Below are 26,664 nucleotides of genomic sequence, written 5' to 3'. Positions count from 1 at the left end.
GATGGATGGATGGATGGATGGATGGATGGATGGATGGATGGATGGATAGATAAATGGATGGATGGATGGATGGATGGATGGATGGATGGATGGGTAGAGGAATAGAGGGATGATAGAGATATAGAATGACCTGCTAATAATTAGCAGCCCAATGATTAAGCTTTGTATGTCAGCAGTTACATAGTGAGTTGTAGCAGCAAGCACCCCAAGTGTGTCCTCAGGGTTTTCTGCCCATACAGGTTCTTGGATCTGCTTTGTTAAAGGAAAGCAACTCAAAATGGGTTAACAAGCTTACTTTAATCAGTCAGACATATATCGTTTACCTTGTTCAGGGGAAAAAGGTCAGCACCCCGAACTTCAAAGCATACAGGCAGAATTATCAAGACAGAAACAGATCAAGTAGACAGATTTCCAAACTGTCCAACCATTACATCCATGCCCAGTCAACATCTGGGTTTCCACATCTGGGTTTTTCAAAGCCGGGGGAGGGGCCCTGGACAACGGCTTCCCAGACTACAGATCAAATCACAGAACACTTCTCAAAGTGAGCCCCCAAAACAAAGCTACACATCAGGGCTTATATAGCCTTCTCCTGGCTCAGAGAATGTAACAACCTTATTGACTCACTGGCCAATCAAAAAGTATCTACTGAAAAACAAGCCTCCCACCCCAGGCTTCAGGTGCACTTTAGCCTAGGGGCAGGGAAGATCTTCCAAATTTGCATTCCCATTACATGAGTCTATCTCTTGTCAACACAGATTTAATTTTTATTTCCCCACATTCTTTTTCTTTTTCTGACGCTCTGAAAGTCTTTGGCCCTTTTTTGGAAGATCAATGTTATCCAATTTTTTTAAAAATCCCATTGATGACTTGGAGGCTTTTGGGACTGCATTCCTACAGTCCCCCCCCACACACACACACACACACAACTCTTCTAATAGCCAGCTGATAATTGATAAAGTGGAGATTCCCGTACTTGGTGGGGCCAAGTTAGAACTCTCATATCAGCTGACTTCTCTTTGAATTCTAATGTCCACATTCCAGCAGAGAATAGTTTTCTTTATTCTGTGGCTTAGCACAATAATGACCTACTTTGGCTATTCTGTGTTAGAATCTAATTCATCTTACTAACACTTCTTGGATTTTGAAATATTGAGAAATAACCTAAATGTGCCCCCCCCATCCCCCATAGATTCTTTCTTTCTCTCCCCCATAATCTTTCACCTTTGCCACCATTTGTAGTGCTGTGCTAGTCAATAGATCTGAATTATAAAACCTTATATTTTCTTCCAATATGTTCCTACATACAAGTGCTTACAAAAAAGCTCATAGTACTTTAGGGTATGGCCTCCCATTTTTCTGCTTCTGACACACACAGCCTGTGTGACCTTTGGACAAGTCTTAGTACCCCAAGGCAACTCTCCAAAGTGTAAAATATACATTGTCCATTGCATTCTTTTTACATTTATCTTAAGAAATTGAGAAATAAGGCTTCTTATTTCATTAAGTATTAGTTAAAGTTTAAATATTATAAAAGGAAATTGATTTTAGTTTACAGTAACTAAAAGCAGACAGCACTTTTTGGTGAGTGGCGATGAATGCTGCACATCAACCAGAAAGGATAGGATGTCACAATTTCAACATCAGCTGAGAATCACTTAGTGCAGGATGAAAGGAGAGGAAAAAGCCTGACCTCTTAAAGCAGTAGTCAGTCAGATTAGATGGTCTATTATGTCCACCCAGTTTTCTTTTTTCTATTACTGGCAGTTTACTTTGTGGGGTGTGTAAATTAACTTTAAGAAAAGAAAAAGAAAAACATCCTGTTTGTCTCCATATTCCATTCTGAACTTTTTCTTTTATGTATTTGTCCAGAATTTATTGCTACTTTTATTCCTATAGTTGTTGTTAGTGAGTCTATTATTCTGATTCTGTTTTCTTTGCCTCATTTCATTGTCTTCTGGTGCTTTTTGTTTTAGTCCTATTTGTAATAATATTCCATTCCATTCTTAGAATAATGTCGAGCTAGTCCCTAATCATTGGACATGTAGGTCATTTCCAGTTTTTTTTTTTAACATTATCTATAATGTTTCATTATTTTAGTACATATAATTCTATTTTCCCCTTTAAATAATATCCACAGGGCATGGCCTAAGTAGTGGGATCATATAGTTAATGAATATTGACAGTTCTCTTAGCTCATAATATAATGCTATATTGATTTCCAAAAATATTGTACCAATTCTAGCTCCTCCAGCTTTGTGCAATAGTGTCTATCAAGTTTTAAAACTGTCTTTGCCAATTTAATTGGAACAAGGTGGCTTATCAAAATTGTTTTAATTTTTTAAATATTTTTTCAGGTAGTTATTAAGACTTTTTTCTTTTGCTTTTCTGCAGAAACTGAAGAAACCATTCACCCCTATTATTTCTTAATTCTGACCCCCTGTCCTCGAGAAGTGACGTCTATACTGATTATAGTTCTTTATTCTGTCCCCTCTTCTGTGCAGAAAGTTTTCTAAAAATGATACCTTATGATTGAGACTATGTTTCATGGAAAAAGCCAAAGGAAATAAGAATTTTATGAGAACAGACCTATATGGCACTGAAGTAAAATCAAAGTTCTTTTGAAAACCCCAACAGGTTTCATATATTGCTAAGAATCTGTGAGCTGTGCCCAGCTATCTGAGGGAAGTTCACTCAGGACAAATAACCCTCATGGCTTATCTGGCTTCCACCCAGCATTATCACACACTTAACTGAGAAGATACAGGAGTAGTAACAGGCACTAACTCTTGTCATTCACCACCACTTAATTATAATTCTGAGCTAGACCAAGTAAGCCACAAAATCCAATGAGCTTTATTACTGATATATTTTTTTTATTTTATTAAAAGCCATAAAACTAATGAGATCATGCAGAGAATTAAGTGTAGTCAAAATCTGCACTATTGATGCCTTACTTGGCCTATTGGGATTTGGGACTCAGGTCTACACTGTTTTCTGCCCTAGTCAAGTTCTTTATCTTCCTACACTGGAAACAACACTTCATTTTCAAGAGTTGTTCTTCCCAGAAGCTCACAGTGCCTCACACCAATTGTAGGCTTAATCAATATTTGTTTAATTAAAGTGAAGTGAATGGTGTGATTAATTCTAAATACATCTAGGTACAGTATTGATCATCAATATGGCTATTTTACATACTGTAAACTTGATTCATCATATATTTAAGAAATGTGACTGAATGCCACAGATGTGAAAAGACTAAACCCAATATTAGGACCTGGGCTTCTTGACTTGGAGAATCTGATCCTTCTTCTCTTCAGCTAGAAAAGCTAAATCTCAAATTAAATATCAGTGAGGAACCATAATTAGAGATTTCTTTAAAGAGTGGCATTTATATAGAGTTACAACCCCTCCCCCACCACCACCACTTTACAGACAAGGAACCCGAGGGCAGCAAAGTGAATTGGTTTGCCCAGAGTCAGCTTGGTGTAATGAACGAGCTCTGGATTTGGGAGTCTGAGGATCTGGTCTTCTCATGTAAATGGATAAATTTCTCTGGGCCTTAGTTTCCTCATCTCTAAAATAGAAGCGTGAGGGTTGCGCTAGATGATCTCAAAAGTCCTTTCCCATTCTAAATCCTGTAATCTTATGACAGAGGATACAGATATGGATATATAAGCTCAATTCCATAAATCAGTCTGCCTGGTTTCTTTCAAGATTCCACTCAAATCCTACGTTCTTCAGGAGGTTTTTCTGGTCTCCATTCTCCAGCCTCAAAGTCCCAACTGCCCACATTCTACTCTCAGCTTGCAGTGCTTTCCCTCTGAGAACACCTTACACCTCCCCTGTAGCTATTTTGTGCCTGGTTCTTTACATGTCCTTCCCCTTTCATCCCCTTCTCCCCCATTAGAATGTGGCTCCTTGAGACCAGGGACCATTGGTGTTCATTTTTCTATCCCTAGAGCTTAGCGTAGTGCCAGCAATTTAAGAAGTGTCTCATGAATACTTGTGGCCTGACTGCCCTCTGAAAGGCACATCATCACCTCTCCCATCCCATGCCTGCTGTGACTTGAGAGGGAACACCCTTCCTTTGCACAGGTGGCCGGCCTAAGGAAATGGAACAGTCTGGGAATTTGATCCTTATATGATCTTACAGAGTCTCTGTTCCTTCTGTAAGGATTTCTAATGAGCCCAGGTAGGATGTTTGCACATTGTAATTGGGGTTCAGAATAACCTTCAGCAAGAGCTCAACCTGGAGAAAGTATACGGAAGTCTTCCAGATTTTCAACTAATTTTTCAATATGGAAAGTGAACCAATTGAATAAATTGTGAAATTATCAGTGTTACTATATGGTTATGGGAAATGTACACTCTGTATGTCAAGCAGTAACTTAATATTTTTTTAAATGACTACAGGCTGCCATACTGTAAATAATTTGCAGATTGCTGGGCAGCCAAGTATTTCTTCAAATAATCAGGAAATAAAATGTGAAAATAACAAAATAAAATGAATGGTACAGGAAGAGAAAGGTCTCCAGAACGTCCAGCTAAATTGCTTTCAAACTAATTTCTAACCCATCACCAAATGTTCCATCATGTTTAGAGCAAGCTGGAGGGTTACACTAAATTAAAAATTCCATGTAATGTTAAACCAAATAGGCCTCCTGCCTTTCATTATTCTCCTACATGCTTCAGAAAAAGGTGGGAAGGGAAAGGGAGAAGGAAATTGGGGAGAAAGAAATTCCCGTACAACTTCAAAACAACAGAAAGAATCTGTTACAACTGAGAAGCTCCAGCTGTCCCAGAAACATGGAGCCTGATTAAATTGTGTTTGAGCATAATACAAAGCAACTTTCACATTCTCTTCAAAGAAACCCTTTCACACAAGCTCAAAGCAGCCATCAACTAGGTTCAATGCTTGTCTGAATCACATGGGTTATTAAAGAAAATATGTAATCTCTATTCTTAACTGAATATTGTTTTAACAAATGAAAAGAGATGAAGCCAGTAAAGTAGGAAACTTTCATTTTTTTATTTGATAAGTATTTTAGAAAAATTTTTATTTCGATCATTGGTCACAATGCCAAGATATAAAAGCTTTCTTCTTGCCAAAATGTGCCAATTCAAATATTTGTACAAACTGTTGGGTTTCTCACTTATTGGAATTTATAGTTTGGGGGCATTTGTATAGTTGAAAAAGAAAGCAAATAAACTGGGTCATCAAATCAGCTGAAGGTGCTCTGCATAAATATTCATATATTCTTCTGACCAACCTATTTTTAATGGGCAATTGATGCTATGATTTTAAACTGAACGTGAATATATTTAGCAAGCTATGCTGTGAGAATGTAAGTGATTTTAGGAATCAGTTCATTTCTTTATTATCTATAGATGAATTACCCTTTCTAGGAGACCTAGAGATACCCCCCCTTTTTTTTCTTAGAGCTAGTAGTAATAAAAATTAACCCATAGTTTTAAAAATCAAATTGTGGGATATTTTAATCCCCATATATTGTTATAAAAGTATAACCTTCTAAAGTATCAATTCCTACACATATGTGGATTTTTTTCCATCAGGAATTTTCACAATGATTATATTAACTTCTCTTTTAATAAAAAAGAGATTCATCAAATCACTGGATTAGTCTCTCTGTTTTAATCCTTTAAATCTTCTATTTCATTACTATTTTCTGTGCTAACCTGCTGTTTTGTGATAGCTCAATATTCAGAGAAAAGGGAGAATGAACCTAAACTCAGTTGAAATCCAACAGGTTTTCTTTTGTTTTGTTTTTTCTTGGAGTAGCTAGGTTAAAAAAAAAAACCAGATACAAGAAAATCCTTAAAGCTGTACAATTGACAATGAGAGTCGACCACAAACCAGGAACTCACAGAGCAGCATGGATTTTAGTATAGGGGCTAGACACCTAGAAATGTTTTCATTTTAGTCAATAATGTACCTTTTAGCAGCTCACTTTACCTATTGATAAACAATGTCGTTGATGTTTTTAGAGAAAATCCTAGGAAAGGGAATCATCCAGGCTTTTGAATTTGTTCAAAAATTAAACATGCTTCTCTTAGTGAAAAAGATGGAAGATTCTGTAAACACGAGAGGAGAAAAAAAAAAGAGCCGGAGTGATCCCAATGTGTCTATAGACTGTTGCTCTGTTCTGAAAGGATCTGATAATTGGTGGTGTCTATGATTTTTCTCATTCCCATCATGCTGTGCTTCCTTGAAACATTCAAGCCTGGAGCACTGTTTTCTTATTTGCCTTCACAAGACAGAAAAAAAAATCAACCCTGCTTGAAGGTGGTGCTAGAACACAGACATACTCAATAACCTTTGTGTGACACAAACTTCACAGCATTTCATCTCTGATTAAAAAGCCTATTCTCAAATTTGTTAGAACCAAAGACAAATATATATACACACACATACATATATACATAAGTATATGTATATATAAAATGCTATCTCATTCAGATACAATAAAGCACCATATGTATAATATATAATAACATGTATGTATATATGTATATTACACACAAATATATTATATATGCATAATATATTATATATATTATACATGTGCTTTGCTATTGTATTTTAATGAGATAGCATTAGGAAACCTGCAAATAAACACCTAGGTTTCTGTTCTTTCTAGATTTCTGTTCCTTTCATCTTCTAAACTCCTGATGAATTATTGGCATTTTTGTGTTACTTTTACCTTGGGCAGAGGGTGCCTCAGTGTTACACACTCATTATAGATGAAGAATAACTATTAGATCATCTTTTCTTTCTTTTCCCCTCCCACCGAACAGCTCCCACCTCCTATTTCCATCCCAGGGGTCCAGGCAGGATTATTCCCTACTGTTAAATTTCAAGTGTTTGGTCCAGTCTAGTTGTAAATGACTCCAACAATGAGATTTTTACTGCCTCCCTAGGGGCATCTGCTCCACTGTCTAGCAGAGCAGGTTGAGAAATGTTTCCCAAAACACAGCCTCAATTTCTCCTCTGTTCTGGTCCTTCCCATCATTTCCAGTTAATGTCTAATACACAAAAGCAAAAACCGATCTGAAAAATGGGTTTTAAATATTCTAGGAGCTTCCTCCAGACTTCACTGTGGTTTTATAACCTTTGGAGTACAGAAATAGTGGCCTTTAGTTCTTCTACTGACTATAATCAGGAATCCTAAATAGAATAGATTGGAAATAACCTTCCTCATTATAAGTCCCCACTCCAACTATTTAGCCAAACAAGCCATTTAGTTGATTAACTGTGGATCACAATATAAAGAGTTTCCTCTATTAGAATGTAAACTCCCTCCCAGAAGGAATTGTTTCCTTCTCTGTTCTTGTATCTCCAGTGCATAGCGTATTAGGGGTGCTTTAGAAATGCTGCTGGTTGATTAATGATTAATTGAGAAGGTGCCTTGACCCAAGGAATAACTTCTGTTCCTACAGAACACTCAGAACTTATGAAAGACAGTCTAATCTAATGTTGAGAGTGAAACTTTCAAACTGAAGGAAAAAAATTAAATTCAAAAGATATCAGCATTTTCTGTTCAACCAGTGAGCTAGCTTTGGTCTAAAACCAGATATTTAAATAGGAAATGCCTAGATAAGTTAGGGTTAGCTAGGTGGCACAGGGGAGAGAGTACAGGACCTGGAGTCAGGAAGACTCATCTTCTTGAGTTCAAATCAAGCTTCAGACACTTATTAGCTGTGTAACCCTGGGCAAGTCACTTACCCCCATTTACCTAAGTTTCCTCATCTGTAAAATGAGCTGAAAATGGCAAACCACTCCAGCATCTTTACCAAAAACAAACAAACAAACAAAAAAAAAAACAAATGGGAAGAGTTGGACTGAGGCAGAGAAAGGGGTGGGGCAAGGAAGAGAGTGAAAGAGACAGACACTGACCAACAGCAATTGGACTGAGTAGGTCTGCACCTCTAGTCTTTGTATTTAAGGAAATCTTCCCACTATATAGATATCTGTCATAGTCCCATATCTTTCACTGGCCAATTGTCTGTTTATGTACCCACTGGTCAAAAGATTCCAGTTATGTCTCGTGGTCAACCACAAAACCATGAAGGAGATGACTGATCATTCTGGACCTCTGCCAACTCTGCTAATGGGGAAACAGGCTGTACTGATTAAGTTAATTAATGTATTCTAATGATTCTTTTGCTGAGTGTAGACACAGTGGGGCTATGAGAACTGAGAAAAGCTATCCAGGGGAGGCTGGGTGGCACAGTGACCTGAGTTCAAATTTGGCCTCAGACACTTAACACTTGCTAGCCATGTGACTGACCTTGGGCAAGTCACTTAACCCCAATTGCCCTGCCTTCCCCCCCTCCAAAAAGAAAAAAAACACAGAAAAGCCATTCAGCTGTTCACTGACAAATCTTACACAAGGCCAAATAACGTGTTTGACTGACAAATTTACAGGATTAACTGAATTTTTTTGGACAAATTGATGAGATGCTTTGAGATCATGGAAACCCATCCAAAGTCTCCATTTTCCTCCATTTCCTATGGGGAAATACCAATAACAAGGGCCCCTCTCTAACTTCACAGAGAGGTCTTGAAGGTCAGAAAGCTACTCTAGTTTTTCAGTAGAAAGATTCTATCTGAATAAGAATAACTCATATCGACCCATCACCCTAAGGTTTGCAAAACATTTTTTTTCTCACATTTCTGTGAAGTATCACATGTGTTTATTAGTTACTTTTTAGAAGTGAAAAAACCAACGTCCTCATCATTTTATTTTTGTACTTATGTCCCCAATGTCTTGCACCAGGGATACAAATACAAAGTCTAAAGTTAGCCAGGTGGCCCAGTGGCTAGAGCTCTGTGCCTGGAGTCAGGAAGACCTGAGTTCATCCAGCCTCAGACATTTAGTAACTGGGTAATACTGGCCAAGTCACTTAACCCTGTTTGTCTAGTTTCCTCAACTGAAAAATGGGAATAATAACAGCACCTACTTCTCGGGGTTATTATAAGAATCAAACGAAGTAATATTTGGAAAGGACTTAGCTAGCTATAATAATAATAAGTAGTACTAGTAGTAGCAGTCATGTAGTAGATGTTTGATAAATGCCTGCTGATTGGTAATTAACTGAGGCAGGATCCAAACCCAGTTTTCTGGTTCCAATTCCAGCACTCAAGCCATTAAATAGAACACAGTCTTTTGTATCCCCACTCTATTTGAAATGATGAGAAACTATTTGAGTAGTGTCCAGTAATCTAATGTGGCCTCTGAATGTTATCAGCACCAGCTACTGTCTATTGAGTATATTTAGAGGACTGGACAACATACACAAGACAGAGAGAATACAGGATTCCTCTCCTTTACTTCAATCTTTCCCATTAAGGAGAGAGATCTCTGTACTAAAGAGGATAAAACAAACATGTGGTTTCAGATGAGGGTGCAAATATGTCAGACCAGAGGGAAATGAGGATATCTATCTTGAAAAAGAGAGGGCTAAGGTAGAACAAGATTTCTGTCTTCAAATATTTAAAGTTTATCATATAGAAAAGAATGAAGGCTTAACTCTCCATTATTTCATCAGGAAGACCTAAAACCAATGAAGAAAAACTATCAGAAGGAAGACTTTAGCTTAATCTAAAAGTTTAGACCTAGAAGGAACCTCAAAGAGCTAATCCAACACACTCAGTTATATAGAGGAGAAGCCAGAGACTAAAAGGGATGAAGCAATTTGCATAAATCACATGGTTATTTCCTGGCACAGCTGGGAAGGTCCAGAACCCAAATCTAAGGAAAAACTTCCTAGCATTTGAAGTCATCTAACAATGAAACCAACTATTTCAAAAACTAGTGAGCTCACCAGTACTAGAACTATAATGTAACAAGCTAGATATCCACTTGTAGGGCTAAGATAGAAGGGATTCATACATTGGATGAGAGGCTGAGCTAAATGACTTCTAAGGTCCTTTCCAACTCCAACAAAGAACTTGTATATAAGTGCCACAATTCAACAAGGCACAGGACAACGAGTAAGAACTGTATAATTGCCTAACCAAATCTACCTGCTCAATTGAGTTTTGATTTGGGCTGGTTAAAGAACCAAAAAAAAAAGTATCCCAAAAGTATCCCTTTATACTTCTGTTAAAATAGCTTCCATATCGGGAAATTTTACTTAGGGCAAATTTAGAACCTCAAATGAGAAAATAGGTCCATACACAATGTGGATGCTCAGAAAATACTTGATGAATTGTTAATGTTGACTGACAAATAAGTTTAGACGTGTTTAACTCAGTGGGGACTCAGTGAAAAATAGATTTCAGAAGGCAAGTCTGAGTATTCTGTGAATAGTACTCTAGGCTTCCCTGGAGCCTTAAATAGGAGACATGGGCTAATTGCATAGAACTAATTAATTATACCTTAAATAACATGTCCTAAGGTCCTTTTTTTGCTGAAGCAGAATTTCCCAAAATAATTTGACAAAAGAACATGTTGAGACTTGAATATATTGATGGAAATCAAGAGCAAAGTTCCACGGTCAAGGTCGTGAGCATCTTTAAGGAGAAGAATTATTATCATAGAACTTATCAGAGAAATAATAGAAATTAGGACTAGAAAGTAACAGATCACTTAAGTCAATGCCTTCACTTTAGAGTTAAACCTAGTAAGTTGAATTTGCCCAAGTAGTCACAGCTAACAAAGTGCAGATTAGAACACCTGTGTTTTATTTGTGAATTCCAGGGGAAAGATCTAAATAAAATTTTCTGAGAAATTTGAGGATTGATAACTTTCATTCATCCCTCATTCCTTTCTTCATTCATTCATCCAGTCAGTCAGTCCTTCTTCCATGTGTTTAGTAGGCTCTATTTTTCTCAACTGTGTAAACCTGCCCAGACCTGAAGTTGGAGTTAGAAATGTGAATAAAGAGAGGAACGAGAAACATGACCCCATGTAATTGCCCTTCAGGTCTAAGGGCCCTTCTGATGTGTTGAGAAAAGCCCCTAATGTTTTGAGATGGCTCACTCATATAAAACTTTTCTTATAGACCCTTTTATTCATATCCCATAATATATTGAGGTTCCCCAAAATATGGGGAACATGTTGTTCAGTCATTTTGCAGTTGTGTCCAACTCTTAATGACCCCATTTGGGATTTTCTTAACAAAGATACTGGAGTGGTTTGTCATTTCCTTCTCTAACTCGTTTTACAGATGAGGAACTGAGGTAAATAAGGTTAAGTGACTTGCCCAAGGTCACACAGCTATTAAGTGTCTGAGGCCAGACTTGAATTCAGAGAGATGAGTCTTCCTTACTCCAGGTCCAGCTCTTTACCCACTGTGCAGCCTAGCTTCCCTGTTTTGGGAAATACTGTGCCACAATGTTGTCTTCTGTGAAAATACTGGGATCTGATTTGATTAAAGTTTGAAGTAATTCTCCTCCTGCCCCATTTCTGAACTATATCTAAGGCTCTGTAGTGTAGGGTCAAAGCTGCCAGCTTTGGACTTAGAGGACGTACTTTCAATTTCTCAGTAGGCATCACAAACTAATACTTCTATTGTAGTTCAATTTCATTTTGCACATTTTTGACTCCTCAAAAAGAGAATAGCTCAGGTTAAAACAGTCAATATAATTAAATCTAAATGTTAGACTTCATTGAAGTATTGCAGAAAGCCTTTGCAAAACATAATATAGGTTAAACATCACCTTCATGGAAACATGCTTTGTTTAAAATGTACATTTACATCAAAATTCTGAGAAAATGGCAGTCATTATTGATCAATTTTCTCTGGGAAGTCTCACATACCAGAGACCCTGTGCTCTAGTGTTTTCTGTGGTGATGTTTACATGTGGCAAAGGTTATGTTCCTTGTTATTCCTTTTAGAAAATTATATGATTACCCTAGGTTATCATTATGGCTTGAGTGCATTTTTTTCATCATATTCTCTCACTTCTACAGGCATAATTTTTATCAAAGAATGAACTAGTCATGGTTGGTTATAATATTGAATAGTAAATCAGTCCTGCTGTTTGAATATAGTCCACTCATTGCTGGCAATTACCATAGTCTGTAAAAATCATAAATATGTGGATATGACAGAAATAGTCAACATTTCTGTCTTGTTGTAATGATTCAGTTCCCATCCACAGACCCTGTGTAGAGTGAATGATTTTGTTATAATGTAATAAACTTCCTCTCCTCTAGCTAATTTTCAGTCGAGAGCATTGAAAGCCCTTCCTAATTGGAAGCAGCATAGTGATTTGGTGAGGACAAAAAACAATTGTTTTTCAAGATTTGGATTCAAATGATAGCTTGGTTTCTTTAGACTTTGTTGTTGTTTAGTCATTTTCAATCTTCTTTTTGGCCTATTCTTTGTGACCCCATTTGGGGTTTTCTTGGCAGAGATACAGGAGTGGTTTGCCATTTCCTTCTCCAGCTCATTTTACAGATGAGGAAACTGAGGTAAATTTGCACAGGATCACAGAGCTAGTAAGTGTCAGAGGCTATATTTGAACTCAGACATTCCAGACTCCAGGCTTGGTACTATATCCCATGTGCCATCTAGCTGCCCGGCATTTCTTAGCCCTAGATCACCAATCTCATAGACAAATCCCAACCTTCTAAACCACACCACCAAATTCAATTCCATGTATAATTCACTAAAGATGCAAAGATAAGAACAATACAATCAGTGCCCTCAGGGAGCTTACAATCTAATAGTTATGATAAGACCTATGAAATGAAACATGCATCAGTCTTTTTTCCACCTGCTAAGTAACTGTCTGACCTTGGGCAAATCCCTTAAACTTTTTGGGCCCGATTTCCTCATTCATAGAATAAAGGAATTGTCCTAGATTAACTTTGAGATTGCCTTCAGCTTTAAAATTTTATGTTTCTCTTGGAAAAACTTGAATGAAATAATGAAGAGTGAAATAAGCAGAACTGAGAGAACATTGTATATGGTAACAGCAATATTTTTTTGAGAATGACTTTGAGTGAATAAGTTATTTTGACTATTATATATAACCAGATAAAGAACATGTGAACTGGGACAGTGAATAGAACACCTGCCCTGGAGTCAGGAAGACCTGAGTCAAATCCAACCTCAAACACTTAACACTTACTAGCCGTGTGACTTGGGCAAGTCACAACCCCAATTGCCCTGCCTTCCCTACTCAGAAAAAAAAACATATGAAGAAAGACACTATATGAGTCTAGAGAAATTAAAAATGTTTCTCATTCAATTCAATTCAACAAACCAATTCAAATTAGAGTGTGTTGGTAGGTAAAAACTTCTGATATTGTTATAAACCAGGGGTCAGCAAACTTGTAAGAATTTTTTTTTATATTTTAAATTCCTGCCATAAACCATCATAAAGATAAAATCTCTGTCTTAAAATCATCTCTATGTGAACATATAGACCCAAATACTTCATGTGGAATGTGAGGAAAATGTATTGATTATAATAGACAGTATGTTCATAGATCAAAGCAATCAGGATGGGGGGCGGTGGTTGGAAGAGCAATGACAATAATATAGGGCAAGAGAATGATAATAAAAGCTGATTGTGAGAGTAAATCCTTGTCTAGGAGAATCTAGCCTAGGACTTCAAAATAGTTTATGAACTTCCCTTGACTCCTCCATGGTGGGAGGACACTACACTTCTAGTTTGCAATATTTTGCATATGGGTAGCACCTGCCTCTCCAATATGGAAAGAAGGATGGAGAGGTAGAGTAAAACAAAGAAGAGATTTCTAGTTCAAGAATTATACTTTAGTACTGGAGGAGTTTGGGGTTGGGCTTAGCTATGCAGGTAGCTGGATGAAATGCAGAAAGTCCAACAAATCATCCTGATGTTTTGCCTAAACATCAAATATCTAAGTACTTTGGAAAGACCGGGATGATTTCTAGAACTTTTTATTGTTCATCTGGATGTTGTTTGGTGTCACGTGACTTTGTCAAAGAATTTGTTCCGTAACTACCTTCTCTTTATACATGTGATTTTACCTAGCCTATTCATGAATTGCTTTTCTTTCTTCATGTTCTATCCTTTAGAAAGGTAGGAGAAGTTCTGAGCTTGGGGGAGAAATTTTTTGAGAAATTCAGTTAAGCATTATCGAGTTCTGACTGTGTACAAAGCACTGTGTTGTATTTTTAAACTAAGAAAGGGAGACACACCTCTATCACATATTTTTCAGTCCAGATTTTGAAACAGTTGGTGTCCCTTTAGATTTTCATTTAGCTTTTCTTTTGTTTTTATCCACATCCCTAAGCTCAGTATTGCTATTTTCTCTCTAACAAGAACTCATTATAACCACATTTCATTTTAGGTCCTGAGGTATTTTAAAGAATCTTGCCCCCCCACCCTCATCCCACACACATACACATTCTCCTTCTTGAACCCTCTCTTTTAATTTGTTTAGGCTATTACTGCCCTGGAATAAATTGGGGCCCCAAAGTGGAAAATACAGGCATCTAGTTACTCATTAGCTCATTAGTACAATGATGTATGAACAGTCTCCCAAGTAAAACGATACCCTACTGCAGTATAAACAAAGTCACAGGCAAAGTGGCTCATTTATAACTCATCCTGTTAGAATCAGGATTTTATTTTAATCCCTCCCAGTGTTAAGGAGCTTTTCCCACTCCCATCCCCCTCACATCAATTGTACTCATTAATGTCATTTGGTAAAACTACAGATCGACTGCAATCACAACTGTTTAAGAACAAGTGTAGGAGAAAAAGGAGCCAGTGGTTCTCTGCTTGGCACTCAGACAAAAGACTGCCCAGAAAACCTGCTCCAAAAGCACTGCTGGAAAACAGAAAAGAAATGATTTTTTAAAATTAGATCCGTTCATGTGTTGTGGTAATAGCAAATAGAAACCAGGGGACATCTGCCCTTCAAATGGGAATTTTTACTTCCTTTTTCAAAACATGTGGGGTGTTGTTTTTCTTATCAAATCCTCTTGAAAGCCACTTCCTCAGCTGCTTTTCCTGGGGTCTTTTGATGGTTCTGTGGTTGCCTACTCTGGTGCCAAAGGAAGGTTGTTGAGGATTAGTAGGGAGATAATGTTTTCTATAAATGTTATTTTAGCATTAGTTGTTACCATGTTTTTATTGTGGTTCTCTGGTAAAGCATATTTCTATAATTGTTAATAACTTAAATAGCACTTTAAGTCTACACTCTATACAGGTCAGTAATATATGCAATAGAAGCAGAGATGAAGATACCAGAAAAATAAGCAAATTCCTTGTCATCATGATTTGGACTGTGCCTTTAAACCATGCAATCAATATACACACTAAGAGAATCTAACTATCTGGCACCACACAGATAAAATCATCAGTTGCCTGGATTGCCTTTTAAACTGTTTTCTTGGAAACTGAATAGACAGTGTCAGGATAGAGGAGTAAAAGACTCAAGCCTTGAGATGAGGTCCAGTCCATTACTTTTTCCATCACTGAGTCCCATTGGGGCATATTATACCTAGGATCATTGATCTAGAGATGGAAGGAATATTAGAATCTATTGACACAAAACTCATTATTTTATAGATGAGGAAACTGAGGAACAGAATGTGCATGTAACTTGCCAAGGGTCACATAGAGGATAAGGGTCTGGGGTAGAATTGGAACTTAAGATGTCCTGAATCCCAGGTCAGAACTCCATCCACTGTACTATCCAACAGCAGCAACAATTTCTTATGAAGATAGTCTTAGGAGAGGTGCCAAGAGAGGAATGATGGTACCTGTGATGTTTTCTTTGTGTTGGGCTGCCCATGGTTACGGTTAGAGGATGATTACAGCTCCTATTTTTCTCTCTGGGAAAGGGGAAAAGGAAGAGAAAGGAATTGCATTCTGCCTATGTTACAAAAACTAAATCTATGGGAAAGAATTGAAATATACCTAACAAAAAGAAAAAGTTGGCGAAATGTAAGCTCTTCCAACCATTTTGGCATGACCATGCCAATAAAGTACATATTAACAAAACCTGGAAGCACATGGTAGATAGGAAGTTATTTTATCTTGCCTTTCTCAGCACTATTTTCATTTGTCACATACAATAGCTGTACTGATTTGTCATCCATCATACTACAGACAGTATCTAGTGATGATTTGTTATCAGGAAATAAGAGTCATCCCTACTAAATTCAAAACAACAAGAACACATTTGGAGACTCCAGATTTCAATTGCTCACAAATGACAAATCTTTTCCTTTTTGAAATTAACTAAGTATAGACATTAGATCAAATGTGTCAAACACAAAGCCTTCATTTTAAAAAAAACAATAAAACATTCATCATTGGGTGGGGAAAGGAGAAAAGATGAGATAAATGTCCTAATGCAAAAATCAAAGTGGGGTTCTTTATTCTCCTCCAAAATATTGACATATGTGCAGTCAACAAACGTGAGGAATCACCTACTGTGTGCAAACCACTTCAGTAATTAGAGGTTATCATAGTCATTAGTGGCAATCCTGTACCGTGTTATGGAAATTTTACTTAAGCAAAAGATAATATTCCATCCTGGGAATCTTTTACCCTTATTTTACATACTGTCAACCTTCTCAGCAATACATATTATCTCTAAAAGTTTAAGACTTCTATGAATAATGTCTTGTTTGTTTCTCAGAAATCAACAACTAACTACTATTGGGAAATCATATTGCCTAATTCAGTTTCTCAGCTCCAGCTATTTATTTTTAATCCATACTCATAGAATCATGGAATCTAAAAGTTGAGAAAAACCTTAGAGATGATAGGATCTTGGGTTTAGATCCAAAAGAAATCTCAAAAGTGATCTGGGTCAAGTCCCACATCTTACATGTGAAGAAACTGAAGCCCACAGAGGTGAAGTGATTTTCCCAAAGTCCTAGAGGTCCCAAATGGCAGAAACATATTTTCCTCTCTGCCTCTTTAGCTTAGTTTCTTCAGTTTATGGATGAGGAAACTGAGGTCTAGTTTGAAGTTCAAGGGGTTAATTTCTTATCCAGAGTCACACATCAAAATGATGGCAGAGTCAGTATTAAGGCCACCTCATTTCCAGTTCAGTGCTTTTGTCCCTGTACCATGAGGCCTTGAGAACTACCCAATCTCTTTTTGACCCAATTTTTTTTTTAATTTTTCAGATAAGGGCAATGAATACGCTTTATGAGCAGAAAACCTTCATGAGGTTTTTGTGAGGATCCTAAGAGTTCTTAAAGGTTAAATGTTAAGTAGTATTAATTAGTTGTATGATTGTATATAAAATCATTGTGTTTCATTCAGTGTTGGGCTTACCATGGGATCTACCCTGAACCCGAATACTGAATAAGTCCACCGAAGTCAAACCATATTTTCAAATCCTCTCCTTTTCTTAGAGAAAGTGTGTAGAATCTGGTACTAAGAAATGACATAGAAACTTGTGTTCTTGGATGCTTTCACTGATTATAAGTTGCTATTCTACTGTAGGGTACCTACCTCCCAGGTAGACAGAAAAGTGACATTCACATGTGGATATGTGGAATCAGGGGAGAAGATATGTCATATCGTAATGCACAGTATATTATGAGCTGTCACGTAGTGGGGTTTGGGAAAAAATGTTGAAATTCAGAGTACCTTCAGGTGGTTAATTATCATTCTTCACAGGCATACATTTCAAGTCAATAATGTGTCATTACTCAAGTCATAATGTGCCTATGGAACACAGACAGGGTCTTTCACAAGTAGACTTGCATTTTCACTCAGGTAAATCACAGACAGATAATAAAGAGTATCATTAGAGAATGCACAGTCCACTCAAAGTGGAGGTTGGGGATTTAAGACAATGAAATTTGTAAGTGACCAAGCATAAGCATTGCATGTGATTTACTTACAAGGGTTAAATTATGTAGGTTCTAATTAAACCTCATGATACATAAATCTTGAACTTAATACAGATTAAATTTCATAGCATTCCACATATTTCAGATGTGTTACATGTATATACACATACTTATTTAGAGGTGGAGGGAGGATTGTGATTTAATTTAAAGAAATCCCTCAACATGAAAACTCCTTTCATTGATGCAAATCAGAAATTCATATGCAATTTTTAGTCTTAGTTGTCTAGGGAAGAGAGAACCTAAATGACTTGCCCATGGTCACAGCTAGTATGGGTCAGAAATAGGGCTTGAATCCAATTTTTCCTGACTTCTCAGCAGGCTATCTGCTATGTCATACTGTCTCTCATCAAAAGTTTAATAATAGAGATAAAGATGGAACCTGTGGTTTCATTAATATAGAAAATGTCATAGGGAGTTGTATATAATGTTGAGATGACAGATTACTTGTCCAGAATTGGTCAGTATATGTCAGGGGCTAGATTTGAATCCAGTCTCCTTTGACTTTGAGGCTGGGTTTCTATCTACTCTATTGCTCAGCCCTCATACAAAATATCACAATTGTCATTGTTTGCGAAGAAGTTATGTCCAGTATTCCACACTGTGTCTACAGTAATGATTTTGGGCCATGTTTGCTAGTGTACCTGGGCATACTACATCTATACTCCTATGAGATACTTGCACGTGGTATACAAAACATTTCCGTTGATGAGGAGAGGAGAGACTATAGACAAAAGATGTTAGTTCATATAAATTCATATAATTCATATAAATTATATTTAATTTATATAATTAATTCATATAAATAAGAAGGGAAACTGGTACCTTTTTTAAAAAAATGACAGTTATATCTATTTTAGATAATTATAATAGCTCCATTTATCTCTCTGTAGTACATTACAGTTTGCAAAGCACCTTCTTTATAACAACTTTGAAAGAGAAGGAATTCAAGTATTATTATCTCTACTTGACAGATAAAAAAACAGCCCATGGAGTTTAGGCAAATCATTCAAGGTTACATAGTTGTTATCCAGTATAGCTACACCATGAACCCATGTCCCATAACTCCTGGTCTACTGTCCCATCCCACCTGTTCTACTGGAAGACAAGACTGAGCTTGTTCTAGAGCAGGAGTGGAAAACCTGTGGCCTTGAGGTCACATGTGGCCCTCTAGATCCTCAAGTATGACCCTTTGACTGAATCCAAACTTCACAGAACAAATCCCAAAGGCCACTTGTAGCCTCAAGGTTCCCCACCCCTGTGCTAGAGAATGAAAATGCCATGTATAAAGACAGACAGGAAGATCCAGAGAGAAGACATCACATTTATTGCTCTCATTTTTAAGACATACTCAAAATGATCATAACTCTTTAGAGGAAACCTACTTGTATATGTATTTTCACATCCATATCGGAAGCAATGCTGCCAGGTTGCTGAATTATAAGCCAGAGTTTCAATGTGTGAATGTTCATCAAGATGTCTTTATCTATGCACTTTCAGCTAGTTTGGGCACTTTCCCCAGTTAAGAAATTTCTGCACTGTTTAGGTTAGAGGTGACAAACTACTGAATGATTTGGGGTGATATGACTGGGGTTGACTTTAGGCACAATTGTAAAGTAAATGAAGTTTGTAATTATTCCCACCCTCCCCATCAGTGCTGGGTCTCTCTCCTTCCATACCAGGGGCCTGCCCTCTGTCATTGCTCTCTGCTATTAATCACCAACATGCAGTCCTTTGGAAGGCAGATATTAGCTGACACCTGTTTCAAAGTATAGAAGCAGCTAGGTAGCACAGTAGGGCCAGACCTGGAGTCAGGAAGATCTAAGTTCAAATCTTGCCTCAAACTTTTAAGTGTGACCCTGGACAGGTCACTTAAATCTGTTTGCCTCAGTTTTCTCATCTGTAAAAATGAACTGGAGAAGGAAGTAGCAAACCACTCCAGTATCTTTGACAAGAATACCCCAAATGGGGTCTACAAGAATTGGACACAACTGAAAAATAATTGAGGGACAACAAACTTAAAGTATGGCCCTTTCCAGAGTTATTGACCTTTTAAAAAGCCACAGTTGGGACCTTACCACTGTTCCTCCCATATGTGTACCATCCTATTAGGACCTCTAGAATCTAGGCATCACCACAGGCATCTCAGACGTGGCCTTGGCTGGACTGCCTCACACCACAATGACTTGGGGCTTCCCTCCTCAGCCAGACCTGCAATCAAAGAAAACCATCGTAAAAATTGTCTTTGGTGTTCACAATCTCAACTTCACCAGTATCGTTGATTTGATGAACCAAATGTGGAGATCTTAAGGGTTCTGTTGCTATTTTAAGGCTCACTAAAATGAAACTATATCCTCCATTGAAACCATCTTTGACAGCTTTTATGAAGAAATGGATTCCCCTTGTTTCCAAGAGTAGGAAAATACAAAAACTACAGTCAGCAGGGGGCGTCAAGCATTGGGGGACTTGGGAAATGGATTCATTTCAATTCAACTGGTACATATTAAGTGCTTCTAGGCATTGTGCTAGGTATCTGGGGATAAAATAACAAAAAAAAAATTAAAGGAAATAATCTGTCTTTACATTCTACTGGAGCAATGGGTTTAGAGCCCAAAGGAAAGGAGGTCTGGGTCATAGAGTCCAGGACCTAGCTTCTATGAGGCAAAAGAAAAAATAATATTACTTCTGAAGCCCTAGTGAGCCCTGGCCCAGGTTTTAGAACTGTTCTGAGCATCAGTGAAGGGTGAATCAGAGCAGAAAGTTTGGTAAAAGTCCTGAATCCTTAAATCTACTGACTTCGAGTCAAAACAATTGGGGAGGGGGGAGGAATTAATTGCATTAATTTCAAGACATAAAATTGACATTGGTTGAATTCTTTTATTTACTGTGTTTATTACATATCAAGTATATGTAACATTATATATGCATATAATATAATTCATTGTTCAGTCATTTCAATTATGTCTGACTCTTCATGACCCCATTTGGGGTTTCCTTGACAAAGATACTAGAGTGTTTGCCATTTCATTTTCCTGTTTATTTTACAGATGAGGAAACTGAAGCAAACAGGATTAAGTGACTTGCCCAGGGTCATACTACTAGTAAGTCTGAGGCCAGATTTGAACTCAGGAAGATGTCTTCCTGACTCCAGGCTCAGCACTCTGTATACTGTGCTACCTACCTAATATTATATATTAATTAAAAATCAAGCATGATTTTTATTAAGCATATGGAGTGTTTGGATCAAGATATGTCTACTTTCACTTTGGAAATTCAACTTCATAATCACTCTAGGGTTTGTTTATAAGACATAAGATCATTTTCTTAGGGTTTAGGTTGTGAGGTTTGTTTTTTTCCAGGCCAAGTAGAATTTGGAGTTCTGTTATTAGTTCATTTCTTAAGTGCCTACTGTGTGCAAGACTGTGCTGGGGGTGGGTGGGGGTGGGGAGGAGGGTGAAAGACAAAAACCATTCCAAAAAGAGCAAGGGTGAGAGATGGGAAGGAAACTTCCCTGCCCTCAGAGAGCTAATAGTCTACTGGCTCGGAGGGTTTAGGGTCCCAGAGGAAGAAGAGATTGGGAAAGAGTAATATGAACCATTTATTTATTAATAAATTAAATGGATTTGTCCAAATTATGTTTGCAAAATCACTGAACCTTCCTATGTTTTTAATTAGCTGAGTTGGTTTAGTTATGCAAATATAATTGGTCATTGTTAGTTTTTTTAAGTAATAAAACAAAACTAAATGTATATTTGTTTCTACAGAAAGAATAAGGCCTTTGCTAAAACCCTTCAAAAGTAACATTTTAATATTCTAAAATCTTTTAACATAGGAATTAATGGATTGGAATTTTGTCATTTAACAGCTGGACTAGGGTAGAAAAAAAATCCCTGTGTTGACTTGATTTGGAATTTTTTAGGGAAATGCCTAAGAAAAGGCCCTGTGGCCTAATGGGACAGTCATACATAAATAAGAGATCTGCTTTCCATTTTCAAAACGGATCATCAACTTTTGATGTAACCTTACTTTCACTGAAGTTTAGTTTCTTTGTTTAAAAAAGGTCCAATTGTGACATTTTTTTCCCCTTCTTGACTCCTCTTTGTAATAGTATTGAGATATATAACTTTAAAACCATAGTTTAAACTCTTTCTTATCTGACATGGTCATGGATTATTGTATTCTGCTTAATCAAATTATATGGTCTAAAAAAAGCTGTATGTTTGTCCCTGATATGGATTGCTAATTTTGTAAGAAATTATTGGTAAAATATGATTATTTTCATTTTGCAAATGAAAACCAAAACATTGAGAAGTGATGTGATTTGTCCATGGTCACAAGCTAGTTATAGTTGGGATTACAATTCAGGTCTCAACTCCAAGTCCAAAAGTAATTCTACTGTGCCACACTAGAAGGCTGTAGATGAAGCTAGGTTTCCCAAAAATGAGAAGATGTATTTTTAGTTATGTACTTTTTAAATATAATCAAGTATATCTTTCATTTGTTGAATCCACAATTGAAATATTCTATTCCATTTGGTTCTGTTTGTCTTTTCTAGAATACCTTTTTTTTTGGGGGGGGGCAGGGGGTGTGTGTGGGGTGAGGGGGTATTGTTTTAATGTTTGTTCCTGGAATTCACTAGGTTATGCTTTAAGTTGAAGATCCAAATCTCTTTCCTGCAAAAATCAGTTTTCCAAAGTATGTTTGTTAAATAGCGAATTCTTTCACCAGTTTTATTTTATAAAGATTTACTAAACACTAATGAATAATTTGAATAGTCTCTCTTAGAGGAAGGAAAAATGCATTATCAGATAATTATTCAGTTTAAGAAACAAAATTGTCCAGAATTTTTCACAGCAAGTCTTTGGAACTTTCCAAGAACAAATGATACATAGATTATTCAGTAGTATAGAAAAAGATTGCACACCATAATGGTGTTGATTTTAGAACCAGGAGAAGAAAACATTTAAAAATTATAGATCAATTTCACTAATGAAATGCATAGCAAAAATGCTAAGTGGGGATGGCTAGGTGGCACAGTGAATGAGTCAGGAGGACCTGAGTTCAAATCCAGCCTCAGACACTTAACACTTGCTAGCCATGTGACCTAGGGCAAGTCACTTAACCCCAATTGCCCTGCCTTCCCCCTTCCAAAAAGCAAAAAAAAAAAAAAAAAGCTAAATGAAATAGCCCATAGAATATAGCAGTAGTCAAGACAATAATTCATAATAATCAAGAAGTATTTGTTTAGATCAAGCATAAGAAAACTAACATCAGAAAGACTATCAATATCATATATACCAAAAAAAGTTAAAAAAAACAACTATGAGTCAATAGATGCCAAAAAGTCTTTGATAAAATTCAATATTCATTCATGATAAAAATACTAAAAAAAGGAACATAGAAAGATTTTTCTCTAGCACATTAAAAACATCTACCTTAAGCCTAAAGCCCAAATAATATGCAGTGGAAAAACACTATAGAAGCACTTACTAAATATAAGTATAAAGTAAGGATATACACTTTAATAATTTTTGCTTGATACAGTTCAAGAAATTCTAGCAATTAAGATAGGGAAAAGATATTGGATAAACAATAGAAATGAAGATGGGGTTATTAATGGATTACAAGCTTAGTTTGACTAAGCAATGTGATTAAGTCAGTTAAAGAAAGTGTAGTCTTGAACCACAATGAACAAGAACAGCTTCCAGCAATAAGGAGGTGATTATCTCACTGTATGTTTTTCCTTGTCAGATCACTTCTACACCATTGTGTTCAGTTATGGGCACCATAGTTCAGAAGAAAAAAAATTGACAAATAAAAAATAAAACTCAATCTAGGACATAGATTCAATGTCATCTAAGAATCTGAATGAAGTAAGGTTGGTGCAGGGCATTGGGAAGGGAGGTGTGTGAGGTAGTGGGAGAAAAGAGTTTACCCTGAAGAAGAAAAGATTCAAGGGGGATATTGGTAGCTGTTTTCAAGTATCTGAAAAGTTGTCATGTGGATTAAAGACTAGACTTGTTATCTTTGGTCCCAGTGAGGAAAAGTAGGAATGGAAACCAGGGAGAAAGTTTCAGAGACAACTTTTGGTTTGATGTCAGGAAAAATTTAGCTCTGGAGATGGTAATTTTCCTTTCATTGGAAGTTTTCAGGCAGAGATTGGATAACCACTTGGGAATATATTGTAATGGAGATTCCTTTTCTGGTATCTAGAATGGTTATATAGAATTTCTGGTGTCTAGAATAAATGGAACCTGAAGTCTCTTTCAAATCTAAAATTATTGGAATTCTCATCATGATTGGCAGATGATATGATAGTATATCTGGAAAATCCAACTGCCTCAAACAAAAGCTTAATAAAGACAATATAAATTTCAGCAAAGTTGAAGAATGCAAGATTAACCGACAAAATCATATGTATTATAATTTACTAGTAACAACCCCAAAAATAATTTTTAAAATACTATTTCACAATAACAACAGAATAACAACAATAACAATAGAGAGAACTATTTTTTAAAGTTATAGTTTGTTACATGACCTCTGAGTTCTCTTTTAACTCAGAACCTAAGAGTCTCAGTGAATTAAGTAACTCCAAACCTACTTATCACTTAGCCTATCTCTCTCCATCTCATCTTCAATAATAGCAAGAGAAATTTTTGACGAATGTTTACTAAATTCTAGGTGTATGAGATCTATAGAACTCTTCTTTTTTTTTTAAGAAATAAAGATATGCTACAAAATGGATAAATCTCTCATAGATCAATAACTGGAATGATTATCTTTGGTAAAAAGATAGGTAGAGAAAATAAACAAATAGAAACATGCCACCTTTTTCCTACTAACAACACTAAAAAGTCATAGCACAAACATCATTTGCTAATTACCATCCACCTTTTCCCCAGCCTGTGAGTACAGGTGGCAATTAGGAGAGTTATGAATCTAGTACCTTTTATTAGCTTTACTTTTAAGAGGTTAAGCATGTTGACGTCATCATATGAAAACATAGTTGTAAATTCTCAGCCATGGTGTGTGACAAGCAGTAGTATGATATCCTATTGAGGATTATGTCCTAAACACTGTGGAAATTTTTTCTCTTTTGGTTTTGCTTAAGGCTTATTTTACTTGCAAAAAGTCAGAATTGCCTTTGAATGTCCTTTGTGCAAAGAAGACTCAGAAATATTCTTCAATTTTTACAGGAGGGTTTGGCATGAGATAATAATCATGGATCAGTAGGAGTACAATAGAGACCTCATTAGATGGTTTGTTACTACATAAATTTGCAATTGCTACCGTAAGGCAAAGAAACATTACCTTTTTGTTTCTTCCCAAGGAGTGGGGAAATTTAGATTACAATATTATAGATATAAAATATTTGTATATTAGTGTGTGTGTCTATATATTACATATGTGTGTGTGTGTATATATATATTTTTTTTTCTCCCATTATTTAATCAGTGTAGAAAGTCACAGGGTGGGGAGATTCCCTCAAACAATGTAGATTGGTAACAGCTCTGTAATTTATAGTTTTAAGAGAATTGCCTGGGGATATTGACAGGTTAAGTGACTTTTCTAGAGTCACACACCCAGTTCCAGTCAGAAGTTAATACTGAATCGAGGTCTTCCAGACTGGGGCAGCTTCTCTACCCTACAGGGTAATGCCTATAATTTCGTTTGACCTTATACAGTCAAATCATAGAGTGCATAGTAAAAGAGTACTAGAATTTGGAGTCAGAGGATCTGTTCTGCCCCGTTTTACCAGCACGACATTGGACAAGTCATAACTTGGGTCAGTCCCCTCACACATAAAATGAAAAGTTTGGTCTGGATGAACTATTTTTCATTGTAAAACGCAAATATAACAAGTGCATTTGATGATTATGGTATTAGTCTCCTGCAACAAAAGCTTTGTAGAGGGATTCCCTTGCATTTATTAAGAGAAAATATGAACTTTTCCTGAAGATCTTTCTGCAAAGGGTTAATTGCAAACACATCACGGGGTGAATTCATTACCTTGAGAGGTGACTTGTTTGAATGCTGGAGTTTAAGAGGTCTTCGCTGCCTGACCGTGAACTGGGCAATTGTAATGCCAGATCTGGTCGTGCCGCCTTTGTCTGTGGGGGCGTTAATATAATAGGGTGAAGAAAACCGCTTAAAGACTCAGCTGTGGTTTAGTTGGATGGAGTCAGGGGATGTGTGGGCTTCTATTCTTGACCTAGGCACGACTGAATTTCAATATCCCTGAAAAAGAGGGTGATAATTCCTGCCTCCTTCCTTATTTTCCCAAGGGTATTCTGTCAATTAAAGAGAACATGTATGTCTGGGAAATTGAGCTCCTCAGGCATAAGAGCTCTAGAAATACAAAGTGGGTGGAGTTACTATTATGAATAATAATACACTGTGTTCGTTTTTATTTGTATTTATTATTATTATTATTTTTGGATTAAGAACTTGCAGGTTCTTTCTCCACCCTCCCCCAGGTCTGTAGACATGGAACTCTCGCGGAAAAGCCTTTCCTTGGTAATTGTAAAATCCTTGACTAGAGCCCAGCCAGTTGTCATTGGTTATCTCACAGGAATTCCCATTTCTAAAGAGTTGAAGGGAGAGTAAAATTCAAGGGCATCAAAATAAAATGGAGCATGGTCATCACACCTTTGGCCAAGGTAGCTGCCCTGGCTGATCGCCAAGACTGGAGAGGGGGAATTTGGCTTTGATCGCTGGGTTTTCCTTGGGGGAAATTTGGAGTTTCATTTTGAGGAGCTGGCCCCTCTCTAGTTGGCTTCCTCCTCACAGCCCTCCCTCCTTTCCCCACCCCAC

At 36.8% G+C, this 26,664-nt stretch overlaps 1 protein-coding gene across 5 annotated transcripts in view; it reads left to right on the top strand.

Moving 5' to 3' along the window:
- LOC138176002 (FERM domain-containing protein 4A) overlaps positions 1–26,664 on the top strand; it is a 416,847-nt gene that overhangs the window by 89,248 nt on the left and 300,935 nt on the right. The gene's annotated exons all lie outside the window — the stretch shown is intronic.

Source organism: Petaurus breviceps, unplaced genomic scaffold, assembly GCF_028583685.1.
Source record: "Petaurus breviceps papuanus isolate PSGF00001 unplaced genomic scaffold, PetGlider_PUasm1.0 80, whole genome shotgun sequence".
Classification (NCBI taxonomy): Eukaryota; Metazoa; Chordata; class Mammalia; order Diprotodontia; family Petauridae; genus Petaurus; species Petaurus breviceps.
This window is presented reverse-complemented; position numbering and strand designations above follow the sequence as displayed.